This window comes from Myotis myotis, unplaced genomic scaffold, assembly GCF_014108235.1.
Source record: "Myotis myotis isolate mMyoMyo1 unplaced genomic scaffold, mMyoMyo1.p scaffold_m19_p_3, whole genome shotgun sequence".
NCBI classification, from domain to species: Eukaryota; Metazoa; Chordata; class Mammalia; order Chiroptera; family Vespertilionidae; genus Myotis; species Myotis myotis.
The window spans coordinates 122,874,077-122,898,909 of record NW_023416335.1 but is presented as its reverse complement, the minus strand read 5'-3'; the positions used below and the strand labels follow the sequence as shown (position 1 = coordinate 122,898,909).

The 24,833-nt window shown below is 44.2% G+C and overlaps 1 long non-coding RNA gene across 1 annotated transcript in view; it reads right to left on the bottom strand.

The window, feature by feature from the left end:
- Positions 1-23,155, bottom strand: part of LOC118652118 — an 89,389-nt gene extending 66,234 nt beyond the window's left edge. Inside the window, exons 1-2 of the long non-coding RNA XR_004966439.1 lie at positions 22,990-23,155; positions 19,864-19,959 (exon numbers count right to left, since the gene is read on the bottom strand). This is a non-coding gene — a long non-coding RNA (uncharacterized LOC118652118). The remainder of the gene's footprint in view (positions 1-19,863; positions 19,960-22,989) is intronic.
- Positions 23,156-24,833: the final 1,678 nt, after the last annotated feature.

Here is a 24,833-nt window from a genome sequence, read left to right as displayed (position 1 = left end):
TGCAACTGCCTTTCAGGGATGCCAAGGAGGATTCCTGTCAGAGTGAGAAGTGGATTAAACAATCTCAGAGCTCCTCAGTCTATGACATTTTTCAAAAGTGAAGGGCTCAACGGATCATTCAGTCCAAGAGAGTTCTGGAAGCCAGGCTTGACAGGAAGCACTACTTATTCTACCAAAGAAGAATGAGTGTAAAACTGATTATGTTGGGAAGAGACAATGAGAAAATAAGACACATTCCTCTCCCTGAGGAAGATCCCGCTGGTATTTGAACAGCATGCATGTATGTATCTAGTAAGACTCAAACTGGCCCTGGCCGGTGTGGCTCAGTTGGTTGGGTGTCATGTCCCATGCACCGAAAGGTTGCAGTTTGATTCCTGGTCAGGGCACATGCCTGAGTTGCGGGCTTGATTCCTGGTAGGGGATGTGCAGGAGGCAACCTCATATTGTTTGGCTCTCATATTGATGTTTCTTTCCCTCTCCTTCTTCCTTCCTCTCTCTCTAAAAAAATTAAGAAGAAATCTAAAAAACAAAAAGACTCAAATTCAAAGTGAGTGTGGGGAGCTGCAGACATCATGTTAGGGCAGCCCACACAGTGAATGATAAGCAAGAGTGGATGAGAGGGGAAGCAGATCCTGAAAACCTTGTGGTACTATATATGTACCAAGGGTATTACAGACCAATACCAAGTCACCCAAGGTGACCCAAAGGAAGACCAACTGTTGCAGGCCAGATTTCCCAGGAAGCAGATTCTGAAGTGCAGATTAGTGTGAAGGAAATTTATTTGAAAGTGCTCTTGGTATCAATACCCATGGAGTGAGGGAAGGAAGCAGAAGGGCAGAGTGAAGCTGGGCTGCAATGCAGTCGCAAGGCCGGCCAGCCCATCTGTCACAGCTGACCCTGTAGAGCTGGCCCAGATTGAGCCATGGGCCAAGTCTTTAAATCCTTGCATGCCCAGTCATTAGTACAGCTGTCCTGGGGAGGGCAACATATCTGTGGACAAGGCGCTTTCTCTTCAGTAAGGGAGATTCCAGATAGGGCTAGCAGCTGAGTGCTGTGGGCCAGCGGCATTCCCAGCAGGTAGGGGATTAACTCTTCTGTCCTGAAGGGAGATCTGGGCAGTGCCACCTGCATCAACTACACCTACTGATCAGACACTTCAGAGCTCAGCTGGATCCTACTCTCAGGGCTGGCCTTGGGAAAATTGGTAAAGTTGCAGAATTTTTCCAAAGCACCCCTCACATTCCTTCCCTGTGTCCTTTATATCCCCTCTCCCATGAACATCCTGGAGCTTTAATTCTTCGGTATATATCCATCCTAAGGGTTCAGAACCCACTATGACACTATCTCTAAATGCCAAGGAGTATTTTAAGGGTGGTCTTCAGGGACACATGCATAATGCTAAAGAAAGGGTTGTTAGTGGTGCCATTTCCCTATCAGTGCTATGAGGGGTCTTTGCCCCAGACTAATCAAACCCAGATTTAAAGAGAAATCAAAACCAGAACCCGTCTCCTCAAAGTTATGTAGTTGGGAGGGATTTTATTTCTCCAGAAGACATGTTCTCTGAACTTGGAGAGGGATCCAAAGTTGGTCAAAGTTTCCCCTCCTGGGTAAGTTCCCAAGAAGGATAATGGCAATTTTAGATGTTTGCCAGACAAGAAGATTCAGTCACCTGAGGGCATGCACTAGTGCTTCTGAACTCCCTTCAATACCACATAAATAACTGTGCTCTGCAGTAGCAGCATCACTTTCCACCATGACCACCACAGCCATCACAACCACAGCATGACCATCACAACCACAGCATGACCATCAGAACCTCAGCATGACCATCAGAACCTCAGCATGACCATCACAACCAGAGTATAATCACCACAACCACAGCATGACTGCCACAACAACCACAACCACAACCACAGCATGACTGCCACAACAACCACAACCACAGCATGACTGCCACAACAACCACAACCACCACAACCACAGCATGACCATCAGAACCTCAGCATGACCATCACAACCAGAGTATAACCACCACAACCACAGCACGACTGCCACAACAACCACAACCACAACCACAGCATGACTGCCACAACAACCACAACCACCACAACCACAGCATGACCATCAGAACCTCAGCATGACCATCACAACCAGAGTATAACCACCACAACCACAGCATGAATGCCACAACAACCACAACCACCACAACCACAGCATGACTGCCACAACAACCACAACCACCACAACCACAGCATAACCACCACAACCAGAGCATAACCACCGCAACCACAGCATGATACAACAATCACAGCATAACCACAACCATAGCATCAACACTATACCCACACCATGACAACAATCACAGCATTACACCACAATTACACCACAACCACCCCAACCACAGCATGACCATCATAACCACACCACAACCACCACAACCATACCACAACCACAGCATGACCATCACAACCACAGCATTGCCACCACAACCATACCAGCATTAGCCAAGAGAGGGCTTCCCTAATTAAAGCAACTATTTTGCCAAACCATCAGTGCAATCAGAATTAAATGAACCCAGGCCACTTCTTTTAAGGGGGATGTCATTAATCATGAAAAGTGGAGGGGATATAGGAATGAAATAGGGAGGAGAGTATAATCAGGAGAGAATAACCAGGAGATATCATGGTGGCTTAAAAATGACCAGAGAAAAGATGACTATTTCCTTTTAAGGAATCTAAAAGAATGTGGAAAATTCGACTCTTCCTGGCAGGGGAGCGGGGGGGGGGGGGGGGGGGATGCATATTAGTCAATTTGTCAATTAACAAGTACTTATGCAACACCACTTTGACCAGGCCCTTAGGTCCACGGAGGACTTGACAGGAAGGGAAATACAAGGATAAACAAGGTACAGGTCAATTTCAAGGGGCTCACAGACTACTTCAAACTATATGTCAGGCATACACACTAAAGTGACAACAAACAAGGCAAAAAGTCAATGGCAATATAAAGAAAGTGTCAGAAGCTCCAAGAAGCATGCTGTTTGGGAGATGCAGAACCCCAAGAGGTGGAGAGGAAGTGGAGAGCCCTCCAACAGGGAAAACAGCATAACAGAGATAAGAAATGCACCTGCTTGTTCTGGCATCAGTGAGTATTTATAAGTAGTAAACAAATGGGCCAGGCACTGTTCTGGATATTTAAGTCATTAAATGCTCACAACCACCATAGGAAGTTGGTCTTATTATTATCTCCACTTTCTAGACAGGGAAACTGAAACACAGAAGATTTAATCAACTTGCCCAAGGTTGCACAGAGAGGATGTGGCAGAGCTGAAATTCAAATGCAGGTGGTTTTACTCTAGACCAGTGTTCACTGAAATATAATGTGAGCTACAAATGTTAGTCACATATGTGATTTAAAATGTACTAGTAGCCACATTAAAAATAAAAAGTAGTAAGAGGTGAAATTTATTTTAATATTTTATTTAACCCATATTTCCTAAAGATGACCATTTTAAGATGTAATCAACATAAAAAGTATTAATATGGCATTTGACTTTTTTTACACTAAGATTTTGAAATCTGGTGTGTGCTTTATACTCACAGCATGTCCTCAGTTAGGACAAGTCAGGTCTCAAGTGCTTAATAGTCACACATGGCCGGTGGATATAGTATTGGCTGATGCAGTGCCAGACCATACACTGTACCTTTAACCATTCAGCAATGCTGCTTCCACAGTAGGTGGTTGACTACAGATGGTTTGAGGGTTCCAAGACTGGAAAGGTTAACTTGGGTGGGGGCAGGTGAGGTTCTAAGGGCAGGTAAAGGAGTAAACGGCTTCCTGAGACCCCTTTGACCTGCACAAAGCAGTGCCTTATACACGAGACAAGTCTGCACCCCTCTTATGTGATCCACACGTTGACACAGAGAAATGACTGTGATTTGTGGTTTATGAGAGGTAACTGGTAGGATAGAGGAAAGCCTTGATGTTGGAACCCAGCAGACTAGGGCGTGGGCCCTGCCTGCACCACATACCACTTCTTGGGCAGGTTATTTAATCTCTTTAAGCCTCAGATTCTATATCTACAGCTATAAAATGGGAACGACCATGCCAACGTCATAGTGCTATTGTGAGGATTAAACCAGACAATAGATTAAAGCTCTTAGTACCATGCTTGACATGTCATAAATGCTCAAGAAATTAGAGCAATTACTATTATCAGGAGCCCCAAGTTACACAAATACAAAGTTCCAAGTCGCTCAGTGAGCCAGTCTGCACCCTAATGTTCAATATGGCCCTTTTCCATGGTATCAGGCCAAGTTCAACTGTAGAATGAACTAGTATAATCCACACAGTGACCCAGGAAGGGTGTGGTAGGAAGACACAGAGGACTCTCTCAATAGCCTGTCGGCTTGAGAAAATCATCCAAGAGATGAAATGGAAAGGAAGGATGAGTAATGATGCCTGAACAGGGATTCTTGTTCAGTCAAGAAAAGGTGTTTAAGATCCTGAACATTAGAACTGCAAGGAGACTTAGCATCACTTAGGATAGATCATCCCTCCTCATTTTGCAAATGCAGGAACTGAAATCCAATGAGATGAGGTAATTGCCAGGGCCAGGTAGCTCGTTAGGGGCAGAGGCAGAGACAGAAGTCAGGAATCTCAATTCCTTGTCGGGTGGTCTACACTTAATGAACCTTGCCTGTGACTGTGTTGTTCTCCATCAGCCTTGGCTTCATGGAAAGTGCTTAAAACCTACCGCCCTTGGGTTTCTCCACTGAAGATTCGTTTTGGCTATCCCTGGCCGCTCCCTATTGCCAAACTCTGACTCCACCTCCAAACCCCAGCTCATTACATCTCTCTTCTGTAAGGCTTTTTTCAGTTAACTATGATAATAACAATAGCAGTATTTAATAACAGTAATAGCTAATACTGTGAGGGCCCATGATATGCCAGCCACTGTACCACATACCTTCATGAACTATCTTATTTAATTCTCACAAGAACTATTTCACTTTTGAAAGCCTTGTTATATCAAAGGGGAAACCAAGATTCAGACAAAGGTAGAGGACCTATGATGGATGGAGCTACAATTTGAACCCACTGCCAGGTCTGACTCCAATTCTATATAATCACATTAATCAGAATTTACTGGGATTTGCTTTGTACCTCAATATTTTTGTTGTTGTTGTTGTTGTCTATTTAGCTATCCTCTGTCTTCAGCTACACAGGGTGCAGGAACAATTTCTTCTTTCTGGGAGTCTCTGCTCTTTGTCTAAGCCAGCGGGAGCTCGGTGAATTTGTGGGCTAAGAGGAGATGGACAGAGGGTCACCAAGCAACAGGGGCTTCTATAGGTATCCTGGGAACAGCTCTGGAAACTCAACTTTAATTACTAGGCATTTTTGAAACAGAAAACTCATAAAAATAGCGGGTTTATATAATCGTAGAGTTGGACCAGACAACAGAGATCTGGTTTTACTCCTATTTGATATATAGGGAACCTGAGGTCCATGAAAATTAGGTAACTGATAGTCAAGGTCACACACAAAGTTGATGGCAGGAAGAATATCGCAGCGTAGGAAATAGATGCAAGAATGATCACCATGGATTATCTACCTAATAGGGACCACACTTTCTATACAAATTATCTAATCTAGTTCACATAATGAGGTAGATTTTTACCCACTTTTTATGGATGTGGAGACTGAGGTACTGACAAGCTAATTAACTTGTCCTGGCTCATACAACTATAAAGTAACAGAGCCAGGTTTTGAACTCAGATGCATTTCAACACCAGATCTACTGTCTTCTGGTCCATTACATAATATTTACAGGTTTTACTGAGAATGTGTTATGTGGCAGGTACTTTATGTGCATTTTAATAATCATCCCAGAAATTCTCTGTAGCAAATAATGTATATCCATTTTTAAAATGCAGCAACTTAGAGAAAGCAGTAACTTGCTTATGTTTGCTTAGCATGTCAGTGGTGGAGCTGAAATTTAAACACTGGTCTTTTTGACTCAAGATCTTAAACTCTTTGCCACTGACACATATGTTGGAAGACCTATACCCCGAGAGAGAACAAGGCGTAGGACCACTGTGAGATCCCACAAATACTTTGTTTGCTTTGGCTTGTGACAATGACCAGAGGAGCATGGTCCTGTCATCCCTCCAAGTCACTTCCTAACTGCTGGTAGTTCCCTCTGAATGTGGACTTCTGTACGGACACTTCCCAATACAGTACACACACCTTTGCATCTCTTACAAGTTTGAAAATACACAACAGAAGGTCACATTTTTCAAGAACAACCTCCTTGAGAGCCAGCTGGAGAAATGTCAGTTCCAATTAGGTAATTTTGAGGGGGAAGTTATAAGCCTATAAACATGAGCAGTCACAGCAATGTTTTACATGCACTCTTTATAAAGGATCCCAAGAATCATCATTAGGAACATTGTTTCACCCCTTTCTCTGGTGCTGTTAAGCTCTAAGTACTTCCGCAAAATAAACTCATGAAGTCTTCCAACATCCGATAATGTTAAAGGGAAGGAGACAGTGACTTAGCAGAAGGAAGTATAGTTAAAGTCAAGGGGGAAACTTAAGAAAATAATCTAGATCTAGTCCCAGAGCAAGGATGGTTAGATCCATTGCATAGGTGGCCCAAAGGCAAAACACCACATTCCATCTGTGATTGACCAATTTCATTTCTCTCTACTAGAAAAGAATATATTAAAAGAAGCATTAATAAAAAGAAAAACCAGGGAAAGGAAATTTCCATCTCTACTTTTTCTTTTTTGAAAACAACAGCCTTTTCTGTCCCAGTCATTGTTTTGAAAAATTTCTTTTGCATTTTTCTTCATGTGCTTTTAAAAATATTTTTGGTCATTTATTTGTGGCCATTATAGGTAATTTGAGTCAACTTTCTCCTTTTTCACCATTTAATTCAGGTTCCTGTTTATTTGGACTCTTTCTATCTACTCCCTCCAAATGTCTCATTCCATCTCTTCTCTATCTTTTTAATTGGAGTAGTTTCTTCAAGTTCTAAGAAAATTCACTCTCTTGTTTTTTCTTCACTTTTTCCCTTTCAGCTGCTTCCCTGAATTGCTATTGCACCAATTCTGTTTTACTGACCACAATTGGTGCAGCTGGGATGGAGAAGCAGCAACTGAAAGGGAAATGCTAATCAGACCTTTTTATAGAGTATAGTAAACACACACACACACACACACACACACACACACGGAAGGGCTCTGATTGAAGGAGAAAAATTACTTTTCTCAGGATTGCACACTTAGGATAGTTGAGTTTCTGAGATTCCTTCAAATTATGCTTCCTGCAGTGACCTGGGGAGATCAGGTGAGAGCACAGGGCTTATCTCCTCCACATTTCCTCTTTAACTGAGCAGTTTCAGACTGAGCTCAAACATTCATGGGGGAAAAGCATACTGAGACTTGAAGACACATTTACCAGGTCAATGTCTGGTAGAGATTGCCACTAGAAATAGAAGTGGGTGTGTTGGGGAGGCCCTTGAGGTAGAAATGGGGCAGTGAGGTCTTATATTTCAGTTAGGAGAACACAGAGGAAGCTGTCAGACCTTTGCCCTAAGACCAGAGGCAACCACATCTGGTATCGGGATTTGGGGTGGTTGTTGGTTTTTGTTTTGTTTTTAGCATGGGAGGCAGGAGGAACAAGTGGCACTGATACTCTAATCCCATGGGGCCTGAAGTAAGGGGGCTTCGTTAGATTTCTTTGAGGAGGTTCTTTAACCCCTAGCTAGGGAACACAGCCAGAAAAGGAGGAAAACTGAAAGAGAAAATGAGCAAACTGGATGAAGCTTGTTGGAAAAGAAAGAGCCCAGACTTGCAAACAAGATCCAATTCTTGTAGGGTGGGACACCTCGTTTTCGCTCTGGGCTTTGGTGTCCTACCTGTAAAAGTAGGTCTAAATTGATTAATCTCAAATTGACTTTCCAGCTCTGATGTTCATACTATTGAATAGTAGAAATAAAATAATTCCCCTTTGTCTACTTTGTTATGGAATGATAAAAACTAGTCACAAAGTGTGACTTAATTTATTTCAGTCAGTCTCCACTGAGCCAAAAAGAACTAACTTTGAGAAAGAGGAAAAGTCCTGTTCATTTAAAATCTAACTCAACATCAAAGCAATTCTTCATCGCCAGCCCAAGCTTACTCTTCTCCAGAGGCCCGAGTGAGGCCCCTTTAAGGTTTGGGGTGTGTGTGTGCAAGAAACAGGCAAATTCACATGTGAGCCCTGCGCTCTCTCTCCTCATCTGACATGGCAAGTGATGAGGATAGGGGCCAGGCAGGGGGAGAGGAGAGGTGGAGATGGGAATTTTCTAACGATCTTCTTTAGTTAATAGGCACAAGTTGTTAGCTTGATCTGAGAAGGCCTCTTTCCTCGTGTGCCAATTCCACCCCCTCCTTTTTGTAATGGGTTTAGTTCCCACAGCTAATGTACTGCGTAATGAGGCCGGAGGGAAGCAGAATGCTCTGGAGGAATGATACGGAGCTTCCCAGGCCCTGACAAAGGACAGAGAGAGCCTGGCTGGAAGGTCTCAATGGCAGGGTCCAGGCTAATTTCAGTTCCAGTGAGTAGAAGCCTCCTGCCAGGGCCTGTGCTCAGCAAGTGTCACTGTCCAGGCCCTGGTGTGAAACCCCAAGAGGGCCTGGTACGAGATAAATCCAGGCCAGGCCAAGCTCATTTCTTTTTCTAAGCCCTGACCCAACCTTCCTTCCCCTCCTGGTCTTCCAGCCACTGGTTCAGAGGCCTCTTACTCTCAGGGTAGGGTACACTTTTCCCCATATGACCCATTTCCCGAAGGGTAAGAAAACTCCCTTGCCCCATTCTGTCCCATTTACCAGGCTGCAGGTAAGGACAGAGAGTCACACTTTTTGCAGGCAAATGCCCAGTATGCAAAGTAGCAACATTGAGAAGGTGACTTTAATCCTCTTGGTCATTGTTGGTTGCTCATTCCTGTGTCCACAGCACTTTGCTCTAGTGCAGTGGTTCTTAACCTTCCTAATGCCATGACCCTTTAATACAGTTCCTCATGTTGTGGTGGCCCCCAACCATAAAATTATTTTCGTTGCTACTTCATAACTATAATTTTGCTACTGTTATGAATCGTAATGTAAATATCTGATAGGCAGGATGCATTTTCATTGTTACAAATTGAAAATAATTAAAGCATAGTGATTAATCACAAAAGCAATATGTAATTATATATGTGTTTTCCGATGGTCTTAGGCGACCCCTGTGAAAGGGTCGTTCGACCCCCAAAGGGGTAGCGTCCCACAGGTTGAGAACCGCTGCTGTAGTGGAATGTCTGACCCTCTTTTACAGGGTACCGCCATCACATGTGCATCCATTACTCCCACCTGCCCTGTGCTCCCTGACTGCTCCTATTCACCTTCCCATTCCTTGTGGTCTTGTCACAGTACACAACACACACAGGAGCCCATTCTATGTGTCCTGAGTTGAAATTATTTGAATGATAGGGAAATGGGTTCAAATATTATGGCCTGGGGGAAACCCTGTGATCATTATAAAGTATTCCCTGAAGCCATCAACCCAATAGGCTCTAGAGTTCCCCCAAGGACAAAGGAGAAGACGAGTAAAGAAAAGATGTCAGAACCAATGGGAAAAAGATTTAGTCTTTGGACAAATCCAACATTCACTTGTCCATAAAAAAATCGAAACTACACAGTTGGAAAAGTTCAGCAAGAGACACTGGGAATAATCAGGAGGAGGTTGGTGGGAGAAGGTTCTGGTATGCTTACACCCTCAATGTACACCTTAGAGATTACAGAGTGCATATCAAATTGACTTAGTCTTCCTAGCATCTTTGACAGTGCCCTTTAGAATGCAGGAATGTTGCCTGGCACTTTCAGATGAGAACCTAACGAGAGGTTAGGTTACAAGGTGGCACTTACAGCTAGTAAATGTTAGACTCAGTGCCCCCAGCCCAGGGCTCTTCTCACTATGCCACAGATTTATGAGAATTCATCAGTGTTAGAGAGAAGGCTGAAAACAAATAAAGTTTGGAAAGTCACACAGGACCAGAACCAGTGAAAGGGGCTTGCTCAATGCCTCCACCAACCTATAACCTGCAGTTATTCTGGGATCTTGATGAGATAAAATGTGGAACAAATAAAAAGGCAGGTCTTTTATGAGGTGAATAGTAAACTTGTGGTGTTTATTGAATAGCATATAGCAGGTCTCATCCAGTCTGATTATGTGTTAAGCTCTGTGCTTGTTTTCCATGGGAATTCTATGAATTAGACATGTTCCTTGCCCTCATCAGTCTACTTTAAGAGACAATGCTATTGAGAAATATAAATATCTTTAAAGGCAACTGGGAAAATCTGTATCTGATGATCTCAAATAGGTTAGTGTGGAAAGTAAGGAGTTTGGGAAGTTTTCTAGTTCTCTGAGACTGATATTGTGTTTGTACTCCCCCTCCCTGCATCAAATATGCCATAATAGACCTTGGGCACTGGACAGTAATAGAGTCCTAGACTGGTCCAGAGCCACATGGCTCTATGTTCTATCTAATTCAAGGTGCCATTTCTCATACTTTCATTCCAAGTTACAGGTTGTTTTCAGGGCCTCTTCTCTTCACTTTGAAGGTTCTAAGATGCATGGTTCCTCTGGACTCCTTCTTCATGATTAGCCTTATCCTGAGTGGCTGGAGAAGGCCTGTTTCGAAGTTCTCCAGAGAAGTGACTCTATATAGTAAACCCTCCACTTTTTTGCATTCAGGCAGAAATAGAACATATATCTTCAGATAGTAACCAATACTTGCCAGATACATGGTTTCCTTGTTGGTCCACCTTAGAGCTTTTCCCTCTACCTGGAATCCACCTGCCCCCACCCTCACCCCCACTGTTTCACATGATCGTCGCCCCCCCCCCCCCATTCAGATGCTACTCAAGTGTCACCTCCTCAGGGAGACAATCCCTCATCTAGAATAGTTATCCCTCCAATCATTCTGTATCCTCTTGCCTTGATTTACTTTTTACATAATTCTTATCACTACTTAAAAATATATCTATTTCCTTGTTTGTTTATTGCATTCACTGCAATGTAATCAAGAATATTGCTTTTGTTGACCAATATGTCTCCAGTTTCTAGGAAAGTGGCTGGCATATAGTAGGCCCAGAATAACTGTCCAATGAATAAACGACCACAGAGAGTACCTATTCTTCAGATCACTTGCAATAAAAAACCAAAGCCAACTAAAAGGCTAGGTCCCAGAACTTTTCCTTTTACCTGGCCTCATTTCACCTATTAAGTCTAGAGTAGTTATTGTCATCACTGCCATTACCACCACTTTTATTATTTCCTTATTAGAATAACAGTTAAGGTTTTTACAATTATTCATTAGATTAATATGATCTTAATAATTAAGTGCCTATATCTAACAGGAGTGCACCTGGCTTATAGCAATGACTAGACAGTATAGGCTCTATTAGCCAAGTAACTCATAACCATAATGGAGGAGATATGACTACTCATCAGTACTTGTTAGGCACAGTGCGTATTGTCACATATATCTTCTTACTTACTCCTTTCAAGAGCCCCAAGAGGGAGGTATTCTTATACTTCGAAGTCACAGTTAGTAACCAGGGTACTGGTATTACAACTTAAGTCTGTTTGATTCCAAACCCCATGCTTCTCCCCACCCCAAACTCTACTGCTGTGCTAAGAATGTCCTATACTAGAAAAAGTCTTACTTAGTTAGTTACTCCTGGAGTAAGTAAGCCCTGGTTTAGTCACCTGTAAAATAAAAGGACTGGTTCAGGAGGTTTTAAGATACTTGCAATTCAAAGTTCCATGATTTTATGTCCTCTGTCTCAGTGGGAGCCGAATCATCCATGCTCACATCACGCTCATACCATCTGCCTCTATCTCTGCAAGATCTAATTCCATTGAAAGATCCTCAGATAACCTGTCTCCTCAGTTTATACCCCTACTTGTCAGAGCCTTTCCCTTCTCGAGCATCCCCCTTCATGAAAAGCCCCCCCGTACCCCGCCCCCAACGCAAGGCTCTGCTCCTCTGGCATGCACCCCCTCATTAGAAACCAGTGACATCCTATTTCAGTTGGCCTCATCATGTTCCTCTTGGTTTCGCCCAGAACTGCTGCCAAGACTTCACACCTTGACTGTCTGGCAAGCATAACTCCTCTATGCGAGGGCTCATTATCAGAAATAAAATGAGACACATTTTCATTGACAACCCCTAAGTCAGTCAAGCCCAGCTTCTTTATCACTTATCTGAGTAAGAGAATTAGGACCCGTGCCAGCCTCCAGAACCCCAAACACCAGCAGTCACTAGCAGAATGATGCTCCCACTTGGTTTGGAGAAATGTTTCTGGCATTCTAAGCTGTAAGCACTAACACACTGCGAGGACTTACTGGTTGAGAGAACAGAGGGGGTTTATGAACTGCTGAAAAAATGTGTGTAAGGAAATCAGGGATTCACCACCTGTTTCCCCTTCCACTGATATTTATGACAGCTGAGGAATCCTACTCTCCACAAAAACGTCGGCTCTGTGCCCAAACTTTCTAGCCCATTCTTTCCACTTACATGAACATTTTCATAGGAAAGCATAAATCTCACCTTGTCCTCAGAAAGGAGTTCTCCCTGGGATGAGGAGAGGAGCATTTTTCTACAGCTCTTTATAGCCCAGTTCCAACCGCTGGTTCGGAGCCTGTGATTGATGCACTGCTGTCTACGTTCTTTTCCAGATTTGGGGCCATGAGGGCTTTCAGCAATTCCTTAGGAATGGAGGTGAAGATCGGAGCGCACAGCGGGCATGCCAACAAGAGGTGGTATTGGAAGGAAAACCAATCCCTTCTGCCTCTTTTCAGTGCCTCTTACTCCTAAAGTACCATCAGCTTTCTCTTGGAAAGTGGCTGGCTCTGATGAATCTATCAATAGATACTTGAGTCCTCCTTACTCACCACCCTCTACCCCCACCTTCAAGGGCCAGGGTCTGGCCAGACACTCTGGAAACACTGTAGACTAGGTTCTCCCTCCCTCTGAGGAGCTTACAATCTTTTCTGAAGGAGGCACCACTGTGATAGTAGAAAATTCAGAGCTGGAGGTACCCTTCAAGGTTATCTGATTTAAAATTCCTGCTTGAATAAACATGAAAACTAAGGCCTGGAGAAGCAACGTGAAATGTGGATGGCAGACAAGGACTCAACTAGAGCTTCTATCTTCTGATCTAGTGTGCTTTTCATTATGTCATCAGAATCACTATAAAAAATAATTTATTTAGCACCTGTCTTTGGAATGAGCTGCTAAATAAAACACATTTAATAGACATGGTCTAGGCTCTTTGCCCAAAGCTTAGTGTGAGAACAGAGAACTGACCACATCAATGAAGACAGCTCTATTACAAAGGACACTATGGTAAACGCACCTAAACTGAACCAAGGGAAAATTTAAATAAACCATGGACTTCATTGCAAAGGTTCTTGGTGGAATGACAAAGTTATAGTGAATCCTGTATGTTTTGTCAAAAACTGAAAGCTGGAAGTGCATCTGTGGATTGGTGGGAGGAGACGAAGGGCCAGGAGACAATCTATTGAGAAAAACTGGATTAAGATGATAGTCTTAACACACCCCAACATCATCCTCTCACTCCAAACTCCTGGACATGATGTACTTTAAAAATTCACAAAATTCTGGGAAACAAGAAACCTAAGGAGAGTCTAGAAAGACTGGCCTGAGAAGGACATCCCCAGAGGCCAGCTCATCCATCCATGTGTACCTGCAGGCTTCCAAAAAGACTTATCCACACTTTCTTAAAATCTAGAGAGAAGAGAATGCTGCAGCCTCCCAGGTGACACTTACCAATGCTGCCCCAATCCTCACAGTTAGGAGCCTAGGTTCATTGTGCTTCATACAGTGGCCACTCCCTTCTGCTGGGGAGGCAGTGGAAGTTGAAACCTAGCTGCATTTGTCATGACTGCACAATCTCTCCATTGGGTTGGACTATATTGGCTATGCCCTCTGTAACCCTCTTTGCCTCTCTACCTATGTCTTCTGCAGATTATAAAAACACAGCTTTCCAAACTTGATGATCCTCCCCTTGCTTCACCTTCTCTAACAAGCCCAGAAACAGTTTCTAAGTTCAGTCCTGGCCACCCTCTTGCAGTATACTCTGGATCCTGTGAATAGATTTTCTGATTGTCTCTGGAGTGAGGGTAATGACTTGGCCTATCTCATGGATGCCCCTATGATTAAGCCAATAATTGTTAAGCATCCTATATAATAAAAGCCTAATATGCAAACTGTTCCCTCCACTGGGAGTTCAACCAGGAGTTTGACCACTTGCTATGATGTGTGCTGACCACCATGGGGCGTCACGGGACATGGCAGGGGTTGGCAGCAGGTGGCATTGGAGGCACTGGCAGCCTGATGGGCCCTGACGAGAGCGGGACTGCGGTGGGATGGTGGAGCAGGTGAGCGGGCAGTGCCAGGCCAAGGCAGATGTGAGCAGGACCCGATCACCCTGCCGATTGCCCTGCAGAGAGCAACCAGCATTCATTACAGAGAAAGGGCAAATAGCAATATTAAAATATTTCTTCTAATTATTTTCCTTTCAATGTGCACAAATCCGTGCACCAGGCCATTAGTCATAATATAATAAAGTCAACAGCTCATTTTGTAGGAAATCTATTTCTCAAGAGTCCAATGTACTTTCTAAGGGTTATACTGCTGCATCACCTTACTACACCAAATGCCAAAGTGATTGTATCTAAAATCTTAGCCAAAATGTCTGCCTCATCCTAACTTAGCTTTCTTTCCCCTTATGAGATTCCCTGACGTCCACTGAAGCCATCACTACAGCTTTAGCCTCTAGAATCAGTGGTTCTCAACCTATGGGTGGCGACCATCGGAAAACACATGTAGCATATCAGATATTTACATTACGATTCATAACAGTACCCAAATTACAGTTATGAAGTAGCAACGAAAATAATTTTATGGTTGGGGGTCACCACAACATGAGAAACTGAAATTAAAGGGTCGCGGCATTAGGAAGGTTGAGAACCACTGCGATTGATGGTTAATTCTCAGTCATCCACATGTAGAATAGCTACTTTATGGGTCTTTATTTGCTGTGGGCTGTGGTGTAACATGGACTTACAGAAGACAGACCATTCCATGAAACCTGTACCGAGGAAAGCAGACTTCTACACAATTGAGAGCTATACACAGAAACAGAATGGTGGGGCTCTGGACACTTGGCCAAACCAGGGACCAGGTAATGAGTGGTCAGCATCTTGTGCACCAGGGAGAGGGAGCTCTTCTGCTCTTCTGAGAAAGCTTAGTTCTGGGTGATGATCGGCATCCCCTGTGTGCTTAGCAGGATGCTGTACATGCTTGTTGATGAACAGGCATCATTAGTTAATCCATTGCAGGCTCTAAACACCCACAAGGGATTTGAATTCCGCACTACTGAAGCAGCAGCAGAGGCAGCAGCTGTCACTCAGCACCTGCCACAGGGGAACTGGCCAGATTTCAGAAAGGGTCCTCTAAGGCCAAAGACTGTAAGGAAAGATTCCAGGGGTATTGGGGGTGACAGCTGGGGTTGGAGGGAAAGGTGCAGAGAGGAGCCCAAGGAGGAAAAAAGGGAGGATGTGCAAAAAGTAAGAAACCCTCCATAGAAATAGGAAGAAAGAGGTTAAATGGCAGAGGAGTAACCTCAGAATGAAGCAGCAATCACTAAGGGATGTTCTGGCAGGAAACCTCAAACTGCCTTTCCCAAGGACACCTTCCTGTTATTTTGGCCACCAGAGGGCTCCTCTATTCCAAAAATATTATGGAAAAGTGACAAATGTCTCCAATATTTTCCACTCTAAGCATACACCTGTGAAATTAGTAATTTCTGTTTATGTGCACAAAAAAATTGTCTTTGAGAGTTGAAGATTCAATTCTGGTTTGAATACCGTGTCCCTGAGTCAATATGGAAAGAAACCATCAATCTCGCTGAGGTTTCTCTAGCTGCAAAAATGGAGAGGCTGCCCATATCTTGCTACAAAGTCTAAGTCAGAATCAGGTGGGGGAGAAGCAGAAGGAGAAAAGGGCCCTAGCAAAAGTCAGACTTGAGGTTGCAGAGTTACAGACCACCTCTTCTCCATGTTCATATTTAATTAAGGATGAGAAAACCTGTATCTTGGATGTTATGTATAATCCTTGCCCTGGTGAAATTCATATATCTTTTCTTAGAAAAGAAAATAATGCACATGTCTTTGGTAAAAGGCTCAGGTTAATAGACCAGTTCTGTCAATTTCTAACTATCTGACCTTGGCCTAAACACCTAACCTCATAAGCTATGTTTTTCTCCTCTATAGAATGGGAAGTGTTCTTATCTCAGAGACTGGACACAAAATTGAATGAGATAATGCCTTTGAAGAGAGTTGGCAGATAGTAAAAGCTCATTATTCATTCACTTACGCAGTTCGCCCTACATGTGGGATGACATCACCAAGAGTACCAACACAATTGGAAAACTGGCACAAACTGGGCATGCTCAGCCTGAGGAAGAGAAGGCATATCTGCCTTCAAATATTTGAAGGACTGTCATATGGAAGAGGGAGCCGAAATTCTGCCGCTCTAAGAAGTAGAAATAGGACACGTACCAGGGAACCAGATCAAGCTTGCTAGAGAATATGAACTGCCCAATGTTAAAGCTTTCCAAAAATGGGGTGAGCAGTCCATGTAAAATAGCAGGTTAGGTCATTTCTGGGGGGTGTCCAAGGAGAAGTTGAATGAGCAATGTAAAGGAAGTTGTAGTGCAGGTTCCCGCATCAGGTGGGAAGGGCTGGATTATGTGACCCACAGGAGCCTTTCCCACTCAGGGAATTCTGTGAGTCTTTGTTCCCAAGTAAAGGGGAAAAAGAGAAAGCATTGTTATGTCAGGCTGGCCAAGAGGATGGTCTGTTTTCCAACTTGGCAGTTGTGGACATATACACTTCCCCCATATTACATGCTCCCTACACATCTGGCCAACACTGGTCATAGCATGGCTGGTTCCCAAGCCTTGGATAATTACTTCATGCCAAGAATAGTGTTACTCACATCAAAGATGGTTGATATACTAGATCCACTCCAGTGCTTGTGGAATGACTGGTTGCTGTTTATGACACAATAGTGGGTACCCAACAGAAGGGAGGGATGGAGGGCAAAGCTGGGAATAAGAAATGAATAAGTGATGAAGAAAGGGGTGTAAGGTGGGTATAGTGGAGCACACAGTCGGCTCACAGTTCAAGCCTCTTCGATCAAGCACTGTGTAATTGGGCACTTTCCTTCCCTCTCTTCCTCTATCTGACACAGAGAACAACCCCTTTTCTCATAGCCAAGGAACTCTGTAAGAGGCAGGGGTCTGGACATACGACTATTGGAAACAGTTCTATATGAGCCCCACTACAAAACTAAATTTCATTCAGACCTTCTCTCTAAAGAGGTTAAGTGGGTTTTCATGGAGTTCCTAAGATACAATGGGATGAGAGAAGGTATTCCTAGCTCTTGTGGACCAGGGGTTACAATCTAGAGAAACTTGGTTTTGAATCACAACTTGACCATTAACTAGATGTGAACATTTCATGCAATATCGAAGTCTCACTTTCTTTATCTATAAAAGAGAGAATAATATCTCTTGGAATTTTTCTGAAAATATAAAGTGCCCAGTATGGGGCTTGGCACCCAGTGGTTGGTGTTCAGATCATGATAGGTTTCTCTTGCTATTATGGATCGGGTATCAGTCAGGAACAAGGGACAAAGGAACTGGAAAAACTCCAGCTCAGATAGGAAGGATATACAAATGTATGGAGTCTGAAGAGAGGTGTGGGCATGTTTGCCCTGAAGGTGTAACCAAGAGGATGTGAGTCTGGAGTTATGTAAATGAACTGGTATCTGCGCCATGGCATAGGGTTGGGTTTGGGTAAGGAGAGAATGATACGGGTGTGCACAATATGTAAGGCAGTGTTGGTCACCTTAAAAAGGAACAGATTGGACCATGTTGTCTTACAGCAAGGGAGCAACATTCTCACCGTGGCTAGACTCTGGAAAGTAAATGGGCTGCAGTCTTATGTAAGGTTGCCTGAGGCAGGGCAAACATGGGCAAACTCTTAGAACCAATTTTGAAGTAATGGGTCTGTCGTGGGGCAGAGGATGACCATCAGCTCTGAGGCCAGCAGAAGGGGAGATGTGCATCAATTGGGAAGTATATTGTCCCTAACAGGCTTCCCTACACTCTGTCTATTAAGACACTGGTATTACTAACCATAGGATGTTATGAAAGTCTTAAGTGCTTTAAATATATATAAGGCCATTGTTCATGTATGGGGGATGATGCCTCCCATCTTCACTGAACTGATACCTGAATACCAGTCATATGATATCAGGTAATAATTGTACACATCTGCTGGCCCCAAATACAGATGATAGTAAGTGTACAATGTTTCATTGGAAGAATAGAAAAATAGCCTGATTTGTACAGGACCATGTGGGTCTGTGGCAGAGACTGGAAGGAACCAAATTCCAACTCTTAGCCCTGTTAGTGAACAGGACACCAAATACTAGATAGCCCTTCTCCCCCCATTACTCTGCAGGGCAAATATAATCACTTTTCCTTTGTGGAGGAGGCCTTGGAAGAGATCAGTTAACTCTCTTCAAAACTTAAGCAATTTCCTTCTTAAGAACTTGAAGTAAGAAGGAATGCAAGTCACCTGTCCTGTTTGCAAGAACATCCTGTTCCCCCTCCCCTGCCAGCCCACCATCCTTGATACAGCCTGAGGGTTCTTCAAATCCAACAAATTTCAGACTTTAAAAACCAGCACCCACAGTAATAAGTACATTTTATACCATGACCCAGCACACACACACACACACACACACACACACACACACACATACAAATATTTCATGAAACAATATTTACTGCATGCATGGACTTTAATAGTTCTATTCCATTCTATACTCATCCATTCCATTTTGTAATGCTGTTAATGACCTGAATTTCACCACTGATCTCTCCTACCTATTTAAAAGTCTGCCTCAGCCAGCATGGCTCAGTGGTTGAATGTCTACTTATGAACAAGGAGGTCACAGTTCAATTCTCAGTCAGGGCACATGCTCAGGTTGGGGGCCAATCAATGATTGGCTCTCATCATTGATGTTTCTATCTCTCTCTCCGTCTTCATTCCTCTCTGAAATCAATAAAAATATAAAATAAAAAATTGAAGTCTGCAATTGCTCTCCATTTTGTGGCAAATAAAGTTAAATTCCTTAACATGACAGATAAGACCATTTAGAATGGTCTTCATCTTCCATCTTCACCTAAGCGTCCTACACTCCCAAAACCCCAGGCACTGGACCCTCCTAGGAGACCCAAGCCCACTAAGCACTCTCCCACCAATTTGCATTGTTCATGCCCTATCCGCAGCCTAGACACACTTCTCACTGCAGAAAACATTTGTCTCCATCCTTAACAAGTTTCCCAGATATCACCTCCTCTGAAGTCTACCAAACTCTCCACTAGGCTTCTAGTCTTTAGGAATTCTCCTTTGGCACAGAGTATATGATCATCAGATCCTCCTTATCATAGCTGAGATGTCCTTCTCTGTTTTTGAATTGATATAAATAATTTGAAAATAAAACCAACCTTTTGTCTTTTCCTTTCCTTTATGATTGGCCATGGCCTTCTTCAACCTATTTTGACCCCACCCCCACCCCTCTATCTCCTTAAAGCTCAGAACGCCCAGGAGAATAGGCAGATCAGATTAGGAAAAAGGGACACAATCAAAATTAGTGGGGGGCAGACCAACCTGGTCCTAGTTTTTCTTCCTCCAGGCTGGCAGTTCTGTTTCCAAGGGATGCAAGCTTGGCAGAGGCACAACACAATTCATCTGAATCATGGGAGGCTGAAAAATGCAAGGAGAGGTGGAGAAACCAAGGCAGAGTGAGAACCTGTGGCTGGCTCATTTTGTAAAATCAGGAGCAGACAATAGGAACAAAATTAAAAAATACTACTTCACAGGCCACAGAGAAACCCTGTTCTCAAACAAATGCCCTGCTGCAGTCTCAGACTATAGGCAGTGAATGACCTGATTTACAACCAAAGAACTTAATGAACTCCTAGGTCACCTTTATCCACACACACTCACACACACACACACACACACACACACACACCACAAAAAAACACAAACAAACAAACAAACAAAAAAAAACCCCACAAACAACAACAAAAAGACCCCCAGGGCTCTGTAGCTTTCAAAGCAATTGGGGACAGTTACTGCATTTAATTATGGAATGTCAGAGCTGGAGGAGACCTTAAGAGGTCAATTAGTCTAATCCCTCATCCTGCAGCAAATGAAAAGGAGGGTGTGAATAGGCAAGTGACTTACCCAGGGTCACACTCCTGAGTTAGCAAAAGAGAGCAGTGCTCCTTTTATCAAATCACGCTTTTTGCACACAAAAGCTCTAGTGCTCCCATGGATTTCAAAGCCCCTCCAATGAAGCAGTGTGGTGCCTACCTTATTTTTAAAAGATTTCCAGGCAGAGACTCTACAGCCTCTCTCTAGTCAACCCTTCCTATAATTTGCTGCCACATGAGCTAATCTTATCCCTATTACCAAGAGTGCCTAAGCTATTAACTCATCAGTCACAGGTGCCAAATTGCCTCTTCTTCTGCACAAGATGTTCATTTAAAATCAAATTGCCCATAAATCCCTCCAGTCTCTGCTCATTTCCCTCAGCCCCTGGCCTTTTTTGGTCTAATTTGCTCCCAATCCTGTCTGCTGAGAGTCTCTGAAATGACATGTGGGGAGAGAAAGCTGGGCAGACTAGGCGAGTACCTATGGAGTTGTGCTGTGCAAGCTGGTGAGGATGGATTACAGGGGTGGCCTGGTTGAACCACACTCAGAGAACTGGAAGGATTCTTCTAGAACAACTCCCTCATCTTGCAGATGTGGACACTGAGGCTAGGAGTTCTAAGAGACTTGCTTCAGCAATTAGGGAAACCAAGCTGGAACAACATCCCGTTTCCACACTTCCAGATCAGTTAGTTCACTTCCTCTACTGCCTGCCTTTGACTTTGCCAATGAGCAAACTGAAGCTGAAAGAGAAATTCTCCAGGATTACACGGCTAAGTGTGGGGTCCAAGACTAGAATCACGTGCGATGGCAGAGAGGCAGCTAAGGAGAGAAAGGGAAGCAGCCCACCAAGCATTTCCCAGGTCAAGGCAGGGATGCTGCACAACGCCAGGGGGCACTGTTCCTACTGCACTAGATGCGCCCTCTGGCACTTGTGTGGCCTGCTGAAGATGGGGGAGCAGGGAAGAAAGGGCAGATGTCCTGCCCTCCTGAAACCAGCTCCGAGGGGCCTGCCAACTCGGGGGCGCCCACCCCAGAGTTGAGGTGCTTGGTCCCAAACACTGCCCGCGGCCTCTTCTCCGGGGAGCCAGGGACAAGGTCCGAATGCCTTCCCCCATTCAGTGGGATTATCCCTTTTGAATTGTTAAAAAAAAAAAAAAAAAAGAGCTGCAGCCAGCGAACCCTGCCTGACAACACCGAGGAATTTTTCCCAGGGATCGGCCGAAAGCTGACTCACATTTAAAGACTTGCCCAAAGTGGTCATGCCCCTCTGAGCAAATACCACAGGCATGTAAAACCTCGCTCCCCACGGCCTCCCGGCGGCTAGGACTCCCGGGCGGCGGCCGGCCTGGCCCCGATTGGAGGAGCGCCGCGCCGCTGGGCCGGGGCGCAGCCAATCAGAGCGCCGCCTCGCCGCGTTGCTACCCGGGCCGCGCTGGGGTCCGAAAGGGAGGCGCGGGCGGGGAGCTGTCACTGCTTGTTTCCTGTCCTGGGGGCGGGGGTGAAACGGGTGGGAGGCTGGAGCTGTTTGTTTAGGCAGGTAAGGCCTGGGAGGGAAGTAAAAAGAAAGGACTGAGCCGCCACCTACACTGCGAGCTGCCGCGCCAAATTTTCATTCCAGAATGTGAGCCGCTGCTAGCTGGCTGCGACAGAGGCTCCCCACCCGGCCTCGCAGACCGCTCTTGCTCTTGCTCTCGCTGGGCCCGGCTCGGGGGCGCATTCCTGTGAGCCCCAGGACAGCCTGTTTTTAGGCTGCCTCAGAACGCCAGTCCCCGTGAGTCATTTCTCATGTACCCCCAATTGCAGAAGACAGAAAGAGCCACAGACCATCAATAGAGCAAGAGATGTTGAAGATCAGAGTTCTCATCCTGTTCACAGTTCAGTTAACGTGTGGCCCTGACTAGTCTCTTTACAACTGTAGTTCTTGTTTTTTTCTCATCTTTACAATGAGAGGTTTGGCCCTATCATCTGTAAAGTCCTTGGCCCTAAGATTCTGCAGCACTGAGTAACATTGAGATTTGGTTCTTGTTCCTCAGTCCCAAACAATTTTCCACCCAGCAGCCCAAGTACTTTTCTTTGCATGAGAATGGAATCATGTCATTCACCTCCTTAAGAGTAGCATCTGCCTCCTTCCCCATCCCTCCTCCAGTTATTTCCACCCTTAAATCTTTGCACTTGCTGTTCCTTTACCTACAGCCTCAGTTTCTCCCTTGGCTAAGTCCTAACTCATCCTTCAGGCCTCAGCATAAATGGCAACTTCTTAGCCCCTCCCTGCAGCCTGATCTGAATTGGGTCCCACTGCTAAGTTCTCTTATGACACCCGTGGTTTTCAATCATATCACATGTCCAAAACGGTAATTTATGTTTATATTTATTTGCTTAATGTCTTTTCTACTAGAAAAGACAGAGGCCACTTCTGTTTGGTTTTGTACCACATCCCCAGTGCTTAGAACAGTGCCCCAAACTCAATAAATAGTAGTTTGAATTCATTCAAAAATGATCTTCAGGAGTGTAAACAATCATTGTACCCATTTAACGGATGAGGCTGTGGAAGCTCAGACAAGTCAGATAACTTACCTACATTCAGCCTACAGGTGTCAAGCCTGCCTCTGGTCTTCTGTTTCCATTCTGTAAAATAATAGACCTTCCAAGAGGGAGCAAATGGATGTTAGCCCAGGTGGTGTTGGGTGCTGTGGTTTTGCTTCTGCCACCCAGGGCTCTTGCTAGTCCAAGGAAAATTCCATTCACTCCTCAGTCAACAGGTATTTATGGAGCACCTATTAACGAGCCCGGCAGCGTAATGGTAAACAAGAGAGTTCCCTTCCGGTGCTTACTGGTAAGCATGAACCTAGAAATCACAAGCTACAGCCTTGTCTACCAACAAGCAGTGTGTCCATTTAGTAAAAAAATGTGGTCATGTATTCTGATATTTTGTTGATTTCTGTTCTCATATATGGTAGGCATTCCCACACCTGGCAGAACTTTTTTTTTTTTTTTAATTTAGACTGCTGTTTGTTTTTCAGTTTTGTTTTTTGGATTAGCAATGAGGTCTGGGAGGCAACCATGGTATTTCTAAAGAAGAAATATGCTGAAGCAGGGAAGCATTACACATGGCAAGAGACTTCTCTGAATACCATTCCCTTAGCTGTGATCTAAAAGCTGGCCCTGCCATCAACTCTACCATACACACACGACCACCACCACCACTAGGTGGCTGAGTCAAAATGACAAAAGGGAGAGGACTCAGGACCAAGCCCAGCTCTCCCTTGATAGCTAAGCCATGTGATCTCAGGCAGATCACTGCCTTTCCAAGCTCCAGGATCCTCATCGGACCCAAAAGGCTTTCCAACAACGAAGCACCTATGAAATGAAGAACTATCTCCATTTCTCTATTTTATCACTCATTGAGCAAACATTTGTTAATCATCTGCTATGCACCAATCTGTCCAGCATGGGGACACAACAGGAAACAAAACTATTTGTGGTCTCTGTCCTGAGGTGCTTCCAGTCCAATGGGAGGAAGTCTGATATAACCATCAAACAACCCAATTAATCATCCATCAAACAATCACCATACACATATAATTACCAATTGAAATGAATGCTAAAGGGTAATCACATCAGTGTGCAAAAATTCTGGGGCAGGAAGGTTCCACACATTCAAAGAACCAGAGAAAGCCAGCATGACTTGAGGAGAGAGAAGGCAGAGGGCCAAGATCCTTCTGGGCCTTGTAGAACAAGTTAGAGATGTCAGTCTTAGTTCTAAAAGCAATGGGGAGCCACTGGAGGGCTTTAAGATGAGGATTATATGTTCCAGTTTTTAAGTTGTAAAATATTTCCAGCTGAGGCATGGGTCATGAGTTAACGGAGGTAGGGAGGAGGGGAGGCCGAGTGGTAGTAAGAAGCCATGTTAGGAAGTGAGAGATGTTGAGAACTTAGATTATGATGATGGTGGTGCAGAAGTTGTCAGACTGCAAAGAATCCATCAATAATGATCTATTTCCAAAGCTATTTTCTCACCCTCCCACCCCTCATTTTTATCCCAGTAAAAAGTGCACGTCAGATTGTAAAACCGAGCTCTTTTCATACGTAGTAACACTGCACCAGACTTGATCTATATTTGCTTGCACTCATTCTCATTCACTCTGGAAGGTGGACATATGATATGGAGCTTAGGGCTGTAAATCTTACAAGTGTATCTATACCTTATCTCACTCGCCTTTCAGTGATCATGTGTCCTCACATCCATGGATCATCTTTTGGAGGGTTTCTTGGCCTTTCCATTGAACTGCCTTGCAGGGCAGGGACTGTCCTGGTCCTTTGACTTCCCTTGTGGTTAACACTGGAGGTTCAGAGCCTGCAGTGTGGATTCTGAGGGCAGAGCTGATAGGCAAGGGTGTGGTGAACAGGCCAGTTTCCAT